This window comes from Vanacampus margaritifer, chromosome 1 (genome assembly GCF_051991255.1).
Source record: "Vanacampus margaritifer isolate UIUO_Vmar chromosome 1, RoL_Vmar_1.0, whole genome shotgun sequence".
Lineage (NCBI taxonomy): Eukaryota > Metazoa > Chordata > Actinopteri > Syngnathiformes > Syngnathidae > Vanacampus > Vanacampus margaritifer.
Genome location: NC_135432.1, coordinates 28,286,209 through 28,303,221, shown reverse-complemented (window position 1 = coordinate 28,303,221; position 17,013 = coordinate 28,286,209). Strand labels below are relative to the sequence as shown.

The following is a 17,013-nucleotide window of genomic DNA, read 5'->3' as shown; positions in this document are numbered from 1 at the left end:
CCACCGCATAGGGAGGGGTAATGGTTTGGTCATTGATTGCATTGATTAGGTTGATCATTTTTTTGTCAATGAAAGTAAATCTGGTGTGGAAGTGACAAAGAAACACATACAAAAAATACAAATAAAAATGCAGTTCAAACAATCATCACTCAGTAAAGGACCTCGAGGTTACAAAACAAACAAATGAAAATGTATTATTATTATTATTATTATTATTATTTAAATCACTGATCTTCCATAGCAAAAAATGTTCATCTTAAGCAATCGGAAAGGAGAAGAAAAAAACTTTAAAGGAAATTTTCATGTAAGTCGCTGGTGGAGAATTTGTTTCACTATCGCAGGGGTGGGCACTTCATTTTGCAAAAGGGGCCACCTGAGGAACTGCAACGATTGTTGAATGCCATGCCAACATGTTAACCTCAAGTGTGTTCCATATTTATTTAATTGATTCATATAAAACATTAAAGCTTATTTGGGGGTGGGGGGATGTTGACAGGTGATCAGTCCAAGGTGCACCTCTTTCCTAAGCTTTTATGAGACCCTGAAGTGGATATACTGTATGGTACAGAAAACGGATGGAAGGATGGATGGGTGGGTGGATGGGAGGACATGTGCAAGAAATCACAGTTCAAAGTACAAGTGATAAATCTTTGGCTACAATTCATTGGGGAAACTTTAACCGCAGTGTAACCTACATCTAACTAGGGAGCATTGATTTTCTTTTAAATTGATCACAATCTCCTTGATTCCTACTGTGCATTGACCAGACTGTAAATGTGAACAGTTTTCCATGGAAGCGGTCACCATTTGCTTTTACGCATGATGAAAATGGTTTACAACTTTCCTTCTCAGCCAATGGTGTTTCCTACCGAATGCTAAAGATCCTCATAGGAGAATGTTCCATAGTATATTAATCCCATTTTGTTAATTCTCTGACCCCCCTACCCCCAGATACGCATTAAAACATCTACGCAAAATAATGAAGACCTGTCAGCCAAACCACAAATCATTTCTGATGACTCCCCAGATGCTTGGAACTCCCCCATTAGGGCCACAAAACATATTGGTCCACAATATTGAAGTGTTGATGGGGGGCCCAATGTTATTTGTTTTAATGGGGCTCAGAATGTCTAACTATTGGTATAGCAGTATGATAGAATTAGGAACTCTAGGTGACACCATGGATAAAAATGGACACACTCTTTAATTCAGTGAAACCTGTGAGACCATTTAGGCAGCAACATTGACTCACAAGTTATAGTTACTGACCTTACAAGCCAGATTGATAATTGTGATTCACTAAAGGGAGTTCTTCATATTATCAATCTAGGACGTCACTCTGCAGATCCGTTCAGGGAAAGGCGGGACTTGCTGTACAATACTTTGAGCTGATTGGGCGATGCGGCATCTTTGCACGTTTTTTTTGACCAATCAAGGCAACGGATGAAACTGCCGTCTTTGCACGAACATCTTTACCAGATAAGAATGCACGAAGCGCCTCTCGCTGTTCAAATTCAACAACGAAAAGGGGAGTAATTCTGCGAAAACAGAATTAATTGCAGTGTCCATTTTTCTGTTAGGTTTGTTTGTTTAAGCATTTTTCCTGCAGTTTTCTTTCTTTCTTTCTTTTTTTTACTGATTTTGACTCTTTTCCCACATAAGAACAACATAGAAATTTGTTTTGGGGGGTTATCTCAAGTTTGCATTTGTTATAGTGGATGCCAGGATAGTATGGCTGTAACGTATTGTAAATTTACCAAGCTTATATGTAACATTTTTAAAATGAACATCATGCAAATCAACTTGTGACCTACTGTTAGCGCATCATTTCCCGCTTCAGAGTGAAGGGTTGTGCTATGTCACGAGCACATATAATTTAAAAAAGCAGCGTTGCCAGTGAGCTGTCTCAGCTTGCGAAATTCACGTAAATATCTCATTTTTATGAGGCCATTTCATCGCGTTTTTGCCAAAGCAATCATTAAATCATATTTGTACTTGTACTCTTTCTTAAAATGCTTTTAGGGTGAGTTCTTGACGTGTCTCTGACACTTTAAGAGTTACATAAATTGTTCAATTACCTTACGTATTCCGAGATACAAAATAATAAGTTATGGGTTAATTTTGGTTAAGCCAGTTTCATTAGATTTTACCCCCTTTTTGACAACAAAACAATAAAGTATTGCCTGATAATGGAAACATTGGCTTGAAACTGAACAACTTGGAAGTTGACCAGAGTCACAGCGTGAGGTTCCACTATGACAGCTATCATCCCCACAAAGATAGTGAGAAACAAATCTAGTGAAGGAAACAAAAAAGATTACTAACTGTGGATAAAACTCCAGGTTTCCTGTCATTTCACATTAGCGCACTTACCAAAAGGTAATTCTAATGCTAGAATGAGTCATGACCAGACTGAGAAGATTGGTCTGTGCTGTAAATTCACAGAAAGACGTGTGAAATAGGTGACAATCACCTTTTGGAAGGAAACATTCAGGTGATAAGATCGCAAATGTAGAAGAACATAGGGACATGGTTGGGAGCGGGGGCATGAATATTTAAATACTTGATGTTTTCATTACTTATGCTGGTAGAAAAATGATGGTCATAAAAACCTTGGAATGGACCTCGGATATTCACACTGGAAATGGCTCAAAAATGTCTTAAGTATTAATGCTGTTAAACCGCAGCAAGTGAACATAGCTGTCTTCTGTGGATAAAATCATATGTTCAATTCTTCATATGCATATGATCAGTAAAATAGGCTAAAAGCATTTCCACTCAGAACATAAAGGGGGAGATTCAATTTCACTGACCCACAGAGGAGGTTACGTTTTCTGCAGCAATTATAAGGAGACACAATTGCAGCGGTCATGAGGGTCATAATGCGATAAAGACATGTGGAATATGCTGATATGACAGAACATACGTTTTGAAGGTTGTGAGGCCAAATCCATTGGGAATAAGAGACAAACGTACCAACGTGAATCCATGCTTGTCATTAAACTATACATTAAGGTCAAGAAATAAGACAAGACGGTGGATAAACACACTCTGTTTAATGGCTTTTTTGGAACTGATTAAAATGTGTGTTGTGTTCAAAGAATTAATTACCACCCACGGCTGACAAGGCCACATTTGAAAAATAAAGCTACCAAATAACTGGCTTTTTGTTGAGAGAAGGGTGTTTATGGGGCTTTAAAAGAGTTGCAAAGTGAACAGTGGCTGCCCTTATCAAGAGTTTCTCTACAAAACAAACTCCTCAGGGGAACAGAGAGGCCCTCAAGGTTGTTTTGCTTAAAGCAAGCGTGTACATTGATCAGGAATAATGTCATGATTGCATAATGTTCTCTTGTGGTCTCTTTTAGAAGAATGCAATTAAAAATCAATTCATTAATCTTGTGAATACAAACTGTAGAGTCCCCACCATATTGCCCTTCCCATATTACGCGACATAAATGTGTGAGTTCCAAACTACAGGGTGCCCCTAAAGTCCGGACACATTGGCAGTTGACGGCAATTTGGAATCATTGCATCAGGTACGAACAGCCGTACCTGGTTTACCTCAAAGACTTTGAATTTGAAGTTGGATAGATATTCCGGCTTCCTTTCGACTACTTTAGCCAGCAGATATTGACTGAAAAGAATTTAACGAGTGGCATGGATTAGTATATTGGAAAATAAGAATAGGATTTAGAGATGTAGGTAAATGCAATTGAATAAAAAAAACAATTGGATAGTGCTGGTCACTTTGATTTAGTTGACTTTCAAAACAACACTTGCCACTGAGATCAATTATAGGCATTCCATTGGCACATCTTCCAAGCATGACTGCATCACCGCTGAGGAATTCTGGGTTTGAATCTTGGCTCATGCCTTTTTGTGTTTTCAGTTTGCATTTTTCCTCTGGAGAACAAAATCTTGCAAGTTAAAATAATTTGCGAACCATAAGTGCGTAATCATGTTGGGCCATTCGAAGTTTCGAACCATGCTTTAGCTCGCTTGACATCTTATACCCGAGATCAGTCCACTTCCCCTCCTCTGTGTATGCTTCAAAGAAGTGGGCACTGGCCCTGCACGATTGGTCATGCACATACGCATGCAACGTAGAAGTGTCATGCAATTATTGTAATGCAACTTTGCATGGACAATTAATTCATCATAACTGTCACCTTGCATAATCTAAATAAATACAACATCGTAATAATTTTTAGACCAAGGCACGCTGGGTTACTCATAGGCAGATGTGTAACTAATGCAATGGTTTCTCTTGTCAGTTATTCATGATAATCGCCACCTTGCACAGTACAAATAAACAACAATAAAAAAAACGACACAAACTTATGAAACATTAAGTGATGGCACAACTCAATGGGTCAACTGCAAATGCTTAAGGAGCAGTGTGAGTGCAGGCCAGCAGGGGAAAGGAGACAGGGATCATCAAGAGAATGGTTCGAGTGGCCAAGCCCTACTATGAAGAGGCCATAAACTGTCCATTGGCGTGAATGTGAGAGCAAATGGCTGTTTGTCAATATGTACCATGTGACCATTGAGAGAGACCAAAAATAACTATAATATCAGGGTTTAAAGTACTCGGCACAGTGCCCGATTTCCGGCCTAACTAAGATATTTTGGGACGAGACAAGCCCTATAGGTGTGTCTTGCTTAATGCATCCACACCATAGTGAATGAAAATACTTAATCCACTGGCAGTAAGAGTCTACCCACCCATAGTAGGCTATACATCAAATTAACAGCCACTAGCCAATCAGAAGCAGGGTAAGGAGATAGCTAGCTAGATAGCTAGACAGACAGACAGACAGAAATAGACAGACAGATAGATGAGGACAAAATTAAGTGTGAAGCTTATGTAGGCAACATTTTTAGCAGTAGTTTAACACCTCACTTCACCTCCATTTCACCCACACACATGCATACATTATTCCAATCAAAAATTGGTTTTATAGTAAAATGGTCTTTAAATAGTAAATCAGTGGGTGTTTTGTACGGAAGGTGGAACTCTAGCATACAAATAGCTATGTCGAAACAGGACAGCTTCAGAACACTGACGAATTAAATTTTTCTTGGTGAAAATTTAAAATAAGTGAGTACATACCAAACAGTGAATAGCGATCACCACTTCCTCCTTTCCTGTGTGATGCTTTTAAAACGGTTGCATTTGGAGGACACATCACAGCCAGTTCCTCCACCTCCCCTTGACAGTAAAAAACATTTGGTCACGACGACGGCGCGAGTGAAATCAGGCTGCATGGCACTTGTGACAATTTATCCACTTGTTGCATTGAGGGCTCAACTCAACAACCGTGTCTCTCTGTTCATGTATACATTGTAATCCTGCAAAATAATCTCCGTTTTTTAAATAAATGTACCTATAATCTTTAGACATGCTTTATTTTCTGTAACTGTAAAGCAGTACAGTAACGTTTCGTATTCTGAATAGGCCTACGTAATGCTGGTACATGTATTCCGTTACTTCCCAAGCCCTTCCACAAAGATTAAGGAAATGTATTATAAGGGTAAGACGATTTGACTTTCTGAACATCACCCCTCACCTCATTCAGTGCTTTTTCTAGTCAGGTGGACTCAGTTAATCAGGATATTCATATTTTCCTTCCCGTAGGTGTAATGCCAACATGTCATCCTCCGTTTTATAGCGTACATAATTTTTCCGAAGTCAATTCATATGTGGTATGCATGCACTTGTTGCAGGATGCACATGTTTTTTTTTTAATTTTTATTGAATTCATGTGCAAATCACTGCTAAAACCCTCTCACCCAAAGCGCTTTAATTTAGCTCCAGCTGAAACCATGCGTGATGTATAGAACATGGTGAGTGCTGCCAATGAATCAAGCAGAAAGAATGAGGCAGCTGAAAACAAGAACAGCACAGCACACAGGGCGCGTTCCTCCACAGTTGGCACTTCCATGGCTCACGACTGCAGCATACATCTGTTGAATGAATTAAGATCTAAAACGGAGCCAATTACTGGAGAGGAATACAGCCTCTGGTCAGTGTGTTCTCTGCCCATTTGTGGTCAGCTGCTGATGACTGCGGCTGGGCTCCATCTTCCTCGCTCCTGCGGGCGTGATTGGCTGAGTCTGGTCCAAGGACGGCCATGTGCAGAGCGAGAGCGGCAATAAAAGGCGACCTGACTGACTCATGCTGTTTATAAATGAATCCCTGCTCGAGTGGGTGTGAGGAGGTGGACCTCTTTGTTTATGTGTGTTGATATTCTGGCACCTATTTAACATCATCATATTCATAATCAAATATGTGCTTCCAACCGCTGGGGTGCTTTAAGGATATTTCCTCTTTTATAGGTGGCTTGATCTGGAAGGAGGAGGCAATTATTTTTGATTGGCCACAGATAAAGAGCTTTGCTGTGCGGCTACATGCCAGCTCTCTCTCTGAAGTTGGTGCTTCCGTGGCATTCACACTTGACTGAATGACAGCAGATCCTTAGATAAGAGACCGTTAGGTAAGTTATGTACACCCCTTTCAAACTTTTTCAACAGTGAGCCCAATTCCTTTATTATTATTATTATATTACAAGATCAACATTTTTAGCCTTTATTTCCAGGTATTCTTTGTTGGATACTTAACTGAAGAAGATAGTCCTTTCTGTGACGATCCACCATTTTTTTTTTGTACGTAAGCAAAAGAAACCTGACTGACAGGTGTGTCCTCCAGAATAGATTATTCAGTCAATAAACAGCACCACATATGGAAACAGGTATAATAAGCAAGGAAGAAAGGCAAAAATAAAATGCAGCCTGTAGTCAACTCGATGTACTCACTCGAGACCTGTCCAAAAAGTTCCTGAAACTTTAAAAATCATAATGACCCCTGGTTATGGATATCTTTGGAACAACAACACATTGACAAAGGAGTGATTCTATTGCACAAATAATACGTACTGTATTTTACTTACTTTAGTCTCGTAATCCTTATAGTGCTTTTTTGGTTGTTAATTCCTTAGCGTGTTGTATGACTTTGTTCCTGTCACATCACCTTGTCGTTTCCGTGCTGAAAAATGACAGAACAGCCGTCGGCCCGTGAATGCCAAGGAAACCAAAGTGATCGTTTGACAAACTTATGATTATACTTTTTCACACAGGCAAAGAAAATCTTCCACTTATTTTGCCAATCAACAAGTAGTTACTTTGAACGTGGCCGGAAAAAAGAATCCAAGCAATTCTGTTCACCTGTTGCTGCTGGCTACAGCAAGTTAAAATAGATCATAATGAATCTATCAAACTAAACATGGTGGTTGTTTTGTGTTATTTTCTTTTTCTCTTTTTTTTCAAACGCAAAGATTTAAAATGTTTTTGATGTTTTGTTTACGGCTAAATGCTAAAAAATGGAAAGCATGCTTACATACATCACACTAAACATGAATGACGGATGACAGAGCTACTTGCGTATAACACTTTTTTTTTTAAATATATATCAAAGTGTTCATTTAATACATCACAACATAATCTAAGGTAATCACATACTCAGCCAAGTCTTCATTCACATATAGCCTACTGTATACACAGATGAAGAGTATTCAAAAGACTGTTATGTAAAAGCAGCAGCTACAATGTGACATCAGCTACTACTGCCCTGGCATGATCATTACAACATATTCAATTATATCTGCAGGTCAGTATGATCGTTTTGACGGTGAGCTTCCCCCCCTCAATTTTTTTTTTATATAGCTTGTTTTCATGTAATCATCCTGGTATGTCCGGTCATGGTTGATGCACCTCCATTTTCTTCACCTACAGGAAGGCCCCAATTTTTTTTTAAGAAAGCTGCCTTTCTTTTCTTTTATCTTGCTATGCTCTAACCAGCTGTTCCGATACGGTTGTCCATATTTATAAAATTCATTATTATGATGATGAATAATATAATTCCATATCTTGCCACACCTTTGATAATACACGCTGCCTTCATTTGGCATCCTGGGCTGGCTGCAAGATTAGAGTCACATGGTTTTCTCATCTCTTAAATCTTGCTATGATGTGCAAAGTGAGTGTCTGTACATGCAAGCCCTCCACAGACCCCCAGGTGGCCTACCCGATGTCTTGCTCTATTTGTCTCTGCAGGCTGCCCAAGTATCACAGCAACAGAAATCTATGCTAAGGCCATTATGGGGCCACACTGCCTCACTTGCTGCTTCTCACAAGACAACGCTGACTCAATTATGGGAAGACAGTGAAGGAAATAAACTCTAATGAGCTCAAATGGCTTTTGATCCTGTAACCTTTGTGATGCAACATGACCTGGTACAGTGTACATGGTACTTTACAAACTAATCCCCCCTTTCAAAATTCACAAATATGTTTAACAATCATTAGGAAAATAGTACAATAATGGCACTGTTGTCATGGATACAAAATCTTGCACATGACAGGAAATGTAAAGGTCTCAGTTTCCAAACAGCACCACCGATTACGATTTAGTAGACACTTACAATCCTTAATTACTATTAAGTTGATAAGAGGTGGATGGGCTTTCTAATAAAAGACAACTTTACAGTATTTTTCTACTATATAATTAATTGAAAGTTGGTCCGAGTGTGAAGACATGCATGCTTTTAGAATTTGGGAGGAAACCGGTGTATTTGGAGAAAATCCAGGTAAGCATGGGTAAGCCCGGAGCCTGGATTTGATAGTCCACCAAACGCCAATTCCAGACTTGTTTCATGTATATATTAGATCGTGGTGTTTTTACAATGAAAGTCTATTGTGATTACAACTTGGAGTTCTGTACAGTAAACGCTACGCCATGATTATAAACAGCACTTTATCTACACGCACGCACATGCACACACTCTTGTCGTTCAAGAATCTTAAATTCAGTAGCCATTAAAGCCGTATACTACGCCAGAAAGTGATTTCACACCAATTAAAAGATGCAACAATCTGTTATTGCAGACCCCGTTAATCCGGCCTGCAGCTCTGACAAGATGATGCATTGAGGTCAGTTGCATGCTGAGTGTCATGTTCATAATGTCTCCGCTAGTCACCCCCCACCCCACTCACCCCACAAGATAAAAAGTAACATAACATGGCCAAACAACACTAGGAAAATCTACAAGACAGAAGTAGGGAGCTGTGAGAGGGGAGAATAGAGCAGACAAGGGACTTCAGCAAAACGGCATAGCTTTCCTTCAAGTGTGAAGGGAAATAAACAGAGAGCATCTGTTGAAAGCTGTTGGTGAGATAATTAAAACTGGCACAGTACCTGTCTTTGCCCCATTGGATTTTATTGCCAGTGTTAAAGTGATAGATTATTTTTATTGGGAATTGGGTCGTCACTGTGAGTTGATGGCAAAATTAGCACAGGTTAGTAAAAACCAGCACATTTGTACACTCCTGTTCTTTTGTTAAAACGCTCATTAAAACAAAACAAAATCAACAAGGAAACAACAATAAATAACATGGATGAGATACGTCTTCTATCAATGACTTGACTTGACAACCCTATGGGCTACATTCATCTTTTTGTGGTGTTCAGCCAGTGGGACATGGTCTTTTATCAAATCGCTCATCCCATTGGACCTATTATGGGGGATTTTCTCAGCAGGAATCATATTATTAATGGTTTTCTCATTTGAATAATTTTTCAATAACAAGAAAATGAATTTCCTGCATCCCCAGACTGCTTACATCCGTGAGGCCTGCCATTTTCTAATAGCTTGCCTGTGGTTGTTGTTGCATTACTCTGAGCACAGACTGGAATACATAGTGAATTGTGAAGATAATCTTCATCTAATTTGGGTATTTGTGTTCATTTGTCATGTTAAATTGATTGATACCCCCCTCCCAATGTATTGAATGAAACTTTGAACATAAGTGTCATGCTCTGTTAAATCGAAAAAAATCCAACAGCATGCTTCTGCTAGCATTATGGAGCCACGTATTCTGATAAGAATGAACCCAAATGACTAAACAGCATGAAAATGCTCTATATAAACTTCTCAATTGAATTGAAAAGTCAAAATCCAAATGGAATTTCATATGGTTTCACAGTGCTGCTAAATTCTACCTGTGAAATCCCAACTCTGGTCACAGAGTCTGGTCACAGTCACATCAAGCACATTTCTGAGGCGGGGCAAACAGCCAGTGGAATGAACTAATCAGCGAAGAGCGGATGTGACGTAGTATGTCTTCTTTTGAAATAAATGCTTTCAGTGCTATCAGCTGCTGGGGTTTTAATGACTATGCCTTTCTAGTCACTATGAAGCGAGTTTTATGCTGAATGAAACAAAATATTGTCAAGTCAAGTTTATTTATATATCCCTTAATCACAAAAGAGTCTCAAAGGGCTTCACATGCCCACAGTTGACAAATATTAATGGCATCCAATAATCGAAGCACAAGAGGGCAAGGAAAAACTTTAAAAACTCCACGAGGGGAAAAATAAGAAACCTTGAGAAGGGACCGCAAATGTGGAAATCTCCATCCAGGATGACCTCTCTTCTGTGCGCCATTTTGAATGTTATGAGGATGGACTTCCGCTGCCGAAAAGTGACGTCACAACACATACACAAATGTGATTGCGCGATTGGTTTTGAAAAAGAAAATGGGGTTTGGCTTGCTATGCTAGCTATATTCCTTTTGCCAGTTCGAACGAGCGTAAACAGTTCAATCAGAATAGCCAAGCTGTGTCCAGTCCCGTCTACGCCCGCTCTGTCATGACATAAATGCGTGAAACCCTTTGAGACTCGTTTGTGATTAAGAGCTATATAAATAAACTTGACTTGACTAGTGACATTGTTGTATACCACTTTAACCCATAAAGACCGGGAACGCATGACCCTTGAAATGCATCAGAATATACACGAGAGGGTGACGTGGGCCTCGTAGGGTGTCTCGGAATTTTATTCAAGCATTCATGGCTGACGCAGATTCGTGGGAGATATTAAATAAATGACACGATTGACGACGACGTGGGAGGACTTCGAATCAGTGTAACCAGTTGACAGTGACATATTGTTAAGAAATATGTTTGTCGACAATGAGGATGTTGAAAATTTCAACGGCTTTGTCACGGAATGGACGACGAATTATTACCACTCGATTCCCCGAGGTTATTACAACTGTGCTTCAGTGTTGAAGGTAAATATACCGGCAGATACGATACAGTTGTTTGTTGAATTTTTAAAAATTAATTAAAGGTGTATAATAATAAACGTAGTTTTGTGTGAGTGTCACAGGTGTAAGCTCTGAAATGTTTTTGGAATTATGTTGCTATCTGCTTCAGGAGCTGAGATATGATTTAGTAGGCAGTGACAATATTATTGAATTTCCAGGAAAACGTCAGGTTTTCGGGAGTGACTCTAAAGTCTCCCCTAGGTTTTAGAAACATGTTTTGCCAGGCGTTGTAGGCCTTAATGGGTTAAAATGACAGCATCTTACCACAGCTCGTCCGTGATGGGAGAATACGTTTTGAAGTCCTTGTAACTTGTTTTTACCAATATGTTGCTTTAAAAGGTGTGTTAAAAATATCACAACTACTGTGCTAAATAACCGGGGGGGGGGGAGCTTCATCATGATAATAAGTTGTTAACCCACCATATAGCCAAGCCAAGATAAGGTAAAGAGCTACAACATCATCGATCTCCAGTGTGTCACACGGCTGATCTGATTAACGTGGTGGAACATGTACGACAGATCGCGGAATAGATCATGTCACATTTAAGCAGGTCACTGGAGATTTTCATTTAGAATGATTTCAATCAGAATGACAAAAAAATGTCTCCATGTAAATCTGGCTTATTTATGACCTACTATACTACTTTAAAGCAGAACAAAGCAGCATTTGGTTTTCATTGATTATGGCGGCACCTTTGGACAAAAGCGGTATTGTTTTCCCTTGAATTTCGATTGGAAGAACCACATTTCCCACGAGGCCAAGCGCATGTCATCGTGAAATCCGGACGTCCAAGGCGATAAATTGGACTGAATTACATTGTTTCTAGTGGCTATTTTATTTTTTTATTTTTTATTTATACAGCACTGTAACGTTTCTCAAGTGTGTTAACAGCAGATGGTGGTTGTGATCTTACCTTCTTTATTGTATACACGAATGGCTGCGCTCCCTTCATCCCTCCCTTCCCACGATGCATTCACAAGCATTCGTAAACAAGAAATTACCCAATTTTTGAGTGTTGCCTGGCTGGTCGGGTCAGTGTGGAAAGGCAAACTATCAAACTGATATATATTTATTGCTACGACGCAATTTTCCAATAGCATTAAACATTGGAATAATTATTTTATACAAGTTAAAAATATGATAAAGAAAAAAATTCCAACACTTCAGGGTACGCTCCAACCGCCTGTTTTAGCTAAAGATATTAACAAGCTTTCTCCGACAACAACAAAAAAACTTTCAAAAATATATAAGTTACTTTCACATACTGATAAAATGTCTTTACCCATCTCGAAATGGGAGACAGACTTGTCTATAGCACCGGAATCTGACTTTTGGATTCAAGTTTGTGAAAACGCATTTAAAATGACAAAACACACAAATTTACAACTTATCCAATATAAAATTATTCATAGAACATACATTACTCAATATATGATGAAGAAAATGGGACTCTCAGACTCCGACATTTGTCTCCAATGTTTACAAAACACTACAGACACTTACAGTATGTTCATGCTTTGTGGTTATGTACTCCGGTTATGTATTTCTGGACTAAAGTCTTAGAAAAACTTTCCGCTATTTTGGACTGTAGGATACTTTTATCTCCAAACTTGTGTTTGCTAGGTGACCTAACAACAATTGACTTACCACATAAACAATTTCAATCTACACTTGTAGCCCTTACTATCGCAAAAAAAAAACAATTCTTGTTAACTGGAAAAATAAACAAACTCTGAATATCGACCAATGGTCTAACCTCCTCATAAATCACATTTTAATGGAAAAAATATCTGCCTCAAATAAAAACCAAATATTAAAATTTATAGAAACATGGTCTACGTATATAGAATTTTTTAACCTAATTCTGGTTACTTAATTCTGTCTGTTAGCGAGAGCCACCACATCGTGATAACTTACATTGATGTTTTTGCATTTGGCAATTTATTATTATATTATATTATTAGTATGGGATTTTTTTTTTAATAAGCTTTAGGTGAACTGATGAATACACACACGCTCGCACGCACGCACACACACGTACAATATACATATATATATATATATATATATATATATATATATATATATATATATGTATAAAAATATATATATATATATATATATTTTTTTTTTTTAATAAAAAAAAAAAAGGAGAGCAATGATGATGTCAAATCGAATGAACAATACTGAGCTTTCCTGAAAAGAAGAGAGAGAAAAAAAAAAGAATAATTATTTTTTAGTTGAGCATGGAAAGCTAATCATCCAGGTAGGCTTTTTATCATTATCATCATGATTATTGTCGGGTCAGACAAAAATCTTAGTTTCTTGGGGTATTTTGTAGCATCTGCATGATAACAGTAATCGCGCGTAGACCTTTGACCCGACTTCCGTCTGGAATGACTGGGGAAAGGACGTATGCCGTAAAGCAGTCTGCACATTTGTAGTTTTTTTTTTGTGTGTGGCAGAGTTCACACCATCCACCTCAAAGTTGTTTAGTACCAGTAAAAATGATACAGACCCCCTCAGGCCATGACCAAGGTTTCATTAACTCTTTGACTGCCAAAAACGTTAAATGACGTTTAGTAAAAACCTACGGAGGGCTGCCAAGGACGTTAAAAGACGTTCTCCAATTTTTTTTAATTTTTTGGGGGGGAAACGGGTGGAGGAAAGCCTTGCCCAGCTGTGGTGAAAGTTTCAAGCAGATCTAGTTAGCCTAATGACTATTTTTGGCCCCTAGATGGCAGCAATGACTCTCTTTTGACAAGATTGGGTGGGCGTCAGTAGAAGACGTGAGGCGGAGCTAGAGGGGACAATGGCTGGGGAAGGGAAGAGAACATGGCGACCGGTTGCAAGCAGCTCACGCTCGACCAGTTTTTTCCAAAGACGAAAAGCATCGACCAACGCTAAAGAGCACATTGATGACGACGATGATCATCATCGATGATGATGATGGTGACTCCGAGGTTGGAAGCATTGACGCGGCAGTAGAAGACGTGAGGCGGAGCTAGATGGCTGAAGAAGCGAACAATGGCAACCGGTTGCAAGCAGCTCACACTTGGGAATTTTTTTCAAAGACGAAAGGCATCGCCCAACGCTAAAGAGCACATTGATGACGACGATGATCATCATCGATGATGATGATGGTGACTCCGAGGTTGACGCTGAAGTTGGAAGCGCTGACGCGGCGGCTATGACGACGTCATAAAGGTTCACGGGCTAGCGATGCTAACACCGGAAAACGCGGAGCACAACTGAGCACGCTCAGTCGGACGTTCAATCGGACGACGAAGAGTGCCCCGAGTCCAATGCATATTCATCGGAGTAGTGGGTACAGTCTGCTACTTGCTATTCCCCGGAAAAAAAGGCCGTCAAGAAAGTGTAACGTCTGCACGCGAAAGGAGCCATCGCAAGTGAAACTAATCTGTTGTGCAAATCCTGCTGCGTCTCCTTGCACGCAGGGCAGTGTTACAAAAAGAAAAACTGTATTTGAAGCATCCACACAATTGTAAATAGTACCACAGTTGCACACATTTGTAAATAGTTTGCGAAATTGTTTTGTCAAATTGTTACACTGTTGAATGGAAATAAACGTATTTTGCAATCTAAAAACACTTTTTCATTGTTGGTGGTGGTGTGTTACAGAAGTAAAGCACTATTTAGGTGTTTGTGGCATCATTCATGGACAAAAAGAAGTGTACAATTCATTAGAGTGCATGAAATAACATTGTTTCACAAAAAGCTCTTTTTCTCCGCTTTTTGTTTCAAAACAGAGCATTTCGGTGAAACTAACCATTTTCTATTGTTGATTACTGAAGAACAGAATAAGGCAGAAACAAACTTTTTTTTCTGATGAAAGATGAGAGTTCAATCTTTCATTTGGTAGTATGTGTGTTTCCATAGTCCAAACACAACATTTTCTGTGGACCTTCAAAGATCAGTCAAAATGCTTAAATCGGCTGGCACTGGCGACATCCCGTTTCTGAAAACGTCTGGCAGTCAAAGAGTTAATCTAGCTGTAAATCAATGTTTCATCAGCAGAATTATGAAAATATGAATTGAAGGTTCAAATCCTATTTCGTGTTACTTTAACCACATGATTGAGTTTCAGAAAATTGACAGAAAACTAAAGCAAATGAAATTGACAGGCTTTCACATTCTGTCTTTTGGTCATTGTTTTCATCAGGATTCTTGGACAGGTTGTGCCTGTTAAATACATTTTGTTGCTCTGTACTTCTGTGCATGCACAGTGACAATAAAGATGCATTCCAAGTAGGCTTGGGCATTAGCTATGTGTGTACATAAATTAGATACGTTTAATTTACAAATAATATAACCAATAGGCAGTCAATGGTAATTAAAATAAGTGGCCCCAAAACAGACCCCTGCTGAACAGTGGATGTGACTGGTTTAGGGAATAATGAAGTGAAAATTTAATGAGTGCGACCAAATGAGTATGACTTTACAATAGCGTATTTGGGTCACCTATAGCGAGAAAAAAAACAATACAAGATTTAAATTCATCATGACGTGATTTGAAGTCATCAGTAGATTTAAAGTAATTTGGACACGATTGAACATATATTATGATATTCTTTGTTGCTTAAGAGACTCAGAGTGAAGCTCATGTTGCTAGAGAACAGTCTGGTAATGACTACATTGTAGTACTTTTTGACAACTTTTGACAACTGTAAAACGCACCCTGCAAAAACTCCGTAAATGTCTCATCCTCTGCACGACTGTTACAAAGACTTTTGGAAGTTGAGCAAGGTTTGAACAGAAAACACATTTCCTTAATTAACCAGACAAGGAAGGTGGGCTTCACAGTTTGTCAAGGCTTTTTTGATCACTCCTGTTCTGTTGGAAGCACGTAGTTCTACAGCAAGTCACTCACTGTGTATTTGTATTGGCTAATTAGATTTTGTCTAATCACTTGGAAGTCACATGTACAAGGTGTCCTCTCACTCTTGTCAAAGTTCTACCTGATTCTTCATTATTGATTCTTGGGGGGACGGCGGGGGTTCTCCCTTCTCCCTCCTCCCTCCACTATAACAAAAGAGAAATCATCGAAACTAGCAGAACATTTGACAAAACTAATTTCAGGGTCTGTCAACACGCTGACTTGCGTGAAACAACATTGTGGATCAAGTCAGCACAAAAATGACAGATAAGACTATTATCATGACCTTCTGTCTGGTCTATTTTTCTGCTCCGAGCAAGGAGCAGAAAGAGTGTACACAAAGATTTGTTGTCTGGGTGCTTACGTGGGCTATTGACAAAGCTGCGGATGAAGAAGATGTCTATTAAAACACTACAGGCACAGCACTTGTCATTGGTGAGAGAGTCAAATCATTTATCCTTCTGATGTGGCAAGAGGACAGAATCAATGCAGGCAGAATGGCCGACATCGGTGATCCAGGGCAATTACTAACGAACACGCTTTATGATGTGTATCAAGGGCAGACTACAAATGTGTTTTGAACTGAGGGGAGAAAGACTTGTACCAAGAAAAGTTGTGATTGAAGAATTGACACCAAAACAATAAATCCACCATTAAACTTGACCTTAAAAGTGTATAACAGAAGTGGAAGCAGTTTCTAGGCTGAAGGTGAAACATCAGTGCCATAAACTTAAATTCTTTCACATGGGAAGTTATTGTGCCTTGATGTACAGAGAAGTTATTTTTCAGCTAAACTTCACACATTTATAGAGTGAATGAATACATGAGCATCATGCCCAGTGGTTAAAATAGGTTAGGGCAAAATTGAAAGCAGTGCATTCTTTTTCAGCTTGCCACAAATCAATCTTTTTCAGACTTTTCAGGGATTGTACTAAAGATATACTTCCTT

At 39.0% G+C, this 17,013-nt stretch overlaps 1 long non-coding RNA gene across 2 annotated transcripts in view; it reads right to left on the bottom strand.

Annotated features, from left to right (window-relative positions):
- The window catches only part of LOC144050207 (uncharacterized), a 28,632-nt gene extending 12,055 nt beyond the window's left edge, over positions 1 to 16,577 (bottom strand). The window contains exons 1-4 of one of the 2 annotated variants that reach the window (XR_013293806.1): positions 16,429 to 16,577; positions 16,147 to 16,210; positions 6,951 to 7,045; positions 5,114 to 5,212 (exon numbers count right to left, since the gene is read on the bottom strand). This is a non-coding gene — a long non-coding RNA (uncharacterized LOC144050207). Of the gene's footprint in view, positions 1 to 5,113; positions 5,213 to 6,950; positions 7,046 to 8,083; positions 8,211 to 16,146; positions 16,211 to 16,428 lie in introns of those variants that run through there. The other variant, XR_013293820.1, reaches the window with a different exon arrangement.
- Positions 16,578 to 17,013: the final 436 nt, after the last annotated feature.